The following is a 4,277-nucleotide window of genomic DNA, read 5'->3' on the forward strand; positions in this document are numbered from 1 at the left end:
TCCCCCATCCCTGGGATTCTCCAGGCAAGAACACTGGAGTGGGTTGCCATTTCCTTCTCCAATGTGTGAAAGTGAAAAGTGAAAGTGAAGTCGCTCAGTCGTGTCCGACCGTTAGCGACCCCACGGACTGCAGCCTACCAGGCTCCTCCATCCATGGGATTTTCTAGGCAAGAGTACTGGAGTGGCTTGCCATTGCCTTCTCCAAGAAAGAACATACCTCAACATAATAAAAGCTATATATCACAAAGCCACAGCAAATATTATCCTCAATGGTGAAAAATTGAAAGCATTTCCCCTAAAGTCAGGAACAAGACAAGGGTGCCCACTCTCACCACAAGTATTCAACATAGTTTTGGAAGTTTTGGCCACAGCAATCAGAGCAGGAAAAGAAATAAAAGGAATCCAGATTGGGAAAGGAGAAAGAAAACTCTCACTGTTTGCAGATGACATGAACCTCTGCATAGAAAACCATAAAGACTCAACCAGAAAATTACTAGAACTAATCAATGAATGTAGTCAAGTTGCAGGATATAAAATTAACACACAGAAGTCCCTTGCATTGCTAGACACTAACAATGAGAAAACAGAGAAATTCAGGAAACAATTCCATTCTCCATTGCAATGAAAAGAATTAAATACTTAGGAATATATCTACCTAAAGAAACAAAAGACCTATATATAGAAAACTATAAAACACTGATGAAAGAAATCAAAGAGGACACAAATAGATGGAGAAATACACCATGTTCATGGATTGGAAGAATCAGTATAGTGAAAATGAATATACTACTCACAGCAATCTATAGATTCAATGCATTCCCTATCAAGCTACCAATGGTATTTTTCACAGAGTTAGAGCAGATAATTTCACAATTTGTATGAAAATACAAAAAACTTCAAATAGACAAAACAACCTTGAGAAAGAAGAATGGAACTGGAGGAATCAACCTGCCTGACTTCAGGCTCTACCAGAAAGCTACAGTCATCAAGACAGTATGGTACTGGCACAAAGACAGAAATATACATCAATGGAACAAAATAGAAAGCCCAGAGATCAATCCACACACCTATGGACACCGTATCTTTGAGAAAGGAGGCAAGAATATTCAATGGAGAAAAGACAATCTCTTTAACAAGTAGTGCTGGGAAAACTGGTCAGCCACTTGTAAAAGAATGAAGCTAGAACACTTTCTAACACCATACACAAAAATAAACTCAAAATGGATTAAAGATCTAAACGTAAGACCAGAAACTATAAAACTCCTAGAGGAAAACATAGGCAAAACACTCTCTGACATAAATCACAACAGGATCCTCTATGACCCACCTCCCAGAGTATTGGAAATAAAAGCAAAAATAAACAAATGGGACCTTATTAAACTTAAAAGCTTTTGCACAACAAAGGAAGCTAAAAGCAAGGTGAAAAGACAGCCTTCAGAATGGGAGAAAATAATAGGAAATGAAGCAACTGACAAGGAATTAATCTCCAAAATATACAAGCAACTCCTGCAGCTCAATTCCAGAAAAATAAACGACCCAATCAAAAAATGGGCCAAAGAACTAAACAGACATTGCTCCAAAGAAGACATACAGATGGCTAACAAACACATGAATAGACGCTCAACATCACTCATTATCAGAGAATGCAAATCAACATCACAATGAGGTACCATTTCACGCCAGTCAGAATGGCTGCTATCCAAAAGTCTACAAGCAATAAATGCTGGAGAGAGTGTGGAGAAAAGGGAACCCTCTTGCACCGTTGGTGGGAATGCAAGCTGGTATAGCCACTATGGAGAACAGTGTGGAGATTCCTCAAAAAACTGCAAATAGAACTGCCATATGACCCAGCAATCGCACTCCTGGGCATACACACCGTGGAACCCAGAATTGAAAGAGACATGTGTACCCCAATGTTCATCGCAACACTGTTTATAATAGCCAGGACATGGAAGAAACTTAGATGTCCATCAGCAGACAAATGGATAAGAAAGCAATGGTACATATACACAATGGAATATTACTCATCCATTAAAATAATACATTTGAATCAGTTGTAATGAGGTGGATGAAACTGCAGCCTATTATACAGAGTGAAGTAAGCCAGAAAGAAAAGCACCAATACAGTATACTAACGCATATATATGGAATTTAGAAAGATGGTAATGATAACCCTATATGCGAGATAGCAAAAGAGACACAGATGCATAGAACAGTCTTTTGGACTCTGTGTGAGAGGACGAGGGTGGGATGGTTTGGGAGAATGGCATTGAAACATTTATATTATCATATGTGAAATGGATCGCCAGTCTAGGTTCCATGCATGAGACAGGGTGCTGGGGTCTGGTGTACTGGGATAACCCAGAGGGATGGGTTGGGGAGGGAGGTGGAAGAGGGGTTCAGGATGGGGAACTCATGTACATCCATGGCGGATTCATGTCAATGTATGGCAAAACCACTACAATATTGTAAAGTAATTAGCCTCCAATTAAAATAAATATGTTTATCTTAAAGTAAAAGAAACATGAGATTTGTGGATAATAGTCACCCAATAATCTCTCATGTCCCTTTTATCTGGAACTGATGTAATGGGCTCTACCCCTGGCTACATTTTGTTGAAGCACTTGGGTCATTTGCCATGAACTATATTCCACCTTTTGGATTTCCTAATTGTATTCTTGTGGTGTTATTTCATAGCTCATGTCCCTATGTTAATTGGAACTGATAATTTTAGAGGCTTGATCAAAACAGATTCGATTTTTATGCAAACGTACTTCAGAAGTGGTATTGAATGCTTGTTAGTGCATCCCTCCAGATGGCACATAATGCCTGGTTATCTCTCTCGTTGTGTTGAAGTGTTGTCAGCCCAATCCACAGATTTTAAATCTATGGATTTGAATTCTACTTCCTTAAATCCTTTTCCTTCTCCAGTGGATCTTCCCGACCCGGGGATCTTCCCGAATCAGGGATCTAAGCAGGATGTCCTGCATTGCGGGCAGATTCTTTATCATCTGAACCATCAGGGAAGCTTCCACGTATTTTGGATTTTAAGCGCTTATCAGACATACAATTTGCAAATATTTCCCCCATTCAGTAAGCTGCCTTGTCATTTTGTGGAATGTCTCAATTGCTGTGCATAAACTTTTTAGCTTGGTATATTCCCACTTGTTTATTTTTGCTTTTGTTGCCTTTGATATCAATGTCAAATCCAAGAATTTATCTCCACGAGTTACGTCAAGGAGCTTACCACCTTTGATTTCATCAGAAGTTGTATGGTTTTGGGTCTTATGGTCAAGTCTTTAATCCATTTTCCACACATCCATAACTTTGATGTGTGGTGCAAGAGAGTGTTTCAGTTTCATTCTATTGCATGTGGCTGTCCAGTTTTCCCAAACCATTAATTGAAGAGATTGTCCTTTCCCTTTTCATATTCTTGGCTCCTTTGGTAAAAATCAATTGTCCATCAATGCGTGGATTTATTTCTGGATTTTCTCATCTGTCCCATTACTCTGTATGCCTGTTTTCATACTACAATCAAGTTCGTCAGCACATTCTTCACCTCACAGAGTTACTTTGTGTGTGCGTCTGTGTGTTTGTGTGTGTGGTGAGAACCCTTAAGTTAGTTTTTGTGTATGGTGTGCGGTGTGGATCACGGTTTGCTTTCTCCTCCAAAATGTTTATCTATTTGTTCCAGCACAGTTTTTAAACAAGGCTTTCCCTTTCCCCATTGAAGTATTTTGTCACTTTTTTTCATAAAACAGTTGTCCATTTGTGTACCAATCTGCCTTTTAGACTCTGTAACCCACTCCAGTACTCTTGCCTGGAAAATCCCGTGGATGGAGGAGCCTGGTGGGCTGCTGTCCATGGGGTCGCTAAGAGTCGGATACGATTGACGTGACTGAGCAGCAGCATTCTGTTTCATTAATATGTGCGTCTGTATTTACATCCATACCACACTGTCTGAATTATTGTAGCATTAAGGGAAGTCTTAACATTACATATTAGAAATCCTCCATGCTAACCCCTGCTTTGTGTATTCTAGTATTTCTAACATCTCTGTTTCACTTTTCACCAAAAAGTTGACAAAGAACTGGTTGAACAAGTAAAAGACAAATGAGTCAAGTGATATAAAATTTCAACAGCACTCAGTCAAGTTGACTTATATATTAGAGAACACTGCACCCATCCTAGGCTGAATATACATTAACTTCTGGGGACACATGAAACATTCTTCTAGACAGACCATATGTTGAAGTCAGTCAGAGTACATTTTCCGA

Source organism: Moschus berezovskii, chromosome X (genome assembly GCF_049115385.1).
Source record: "Moschus berezovskii isolate FMDL1 chromosome X, NW_MosBer_1.0, whole genome shotgun sequence".
NCBI classification, from domain to species: Eukaryota; Metazoa; Chordata; class Mammalia; order Artiodactyla; family Moschidae; genus Moschus; species Moschus berezovskii.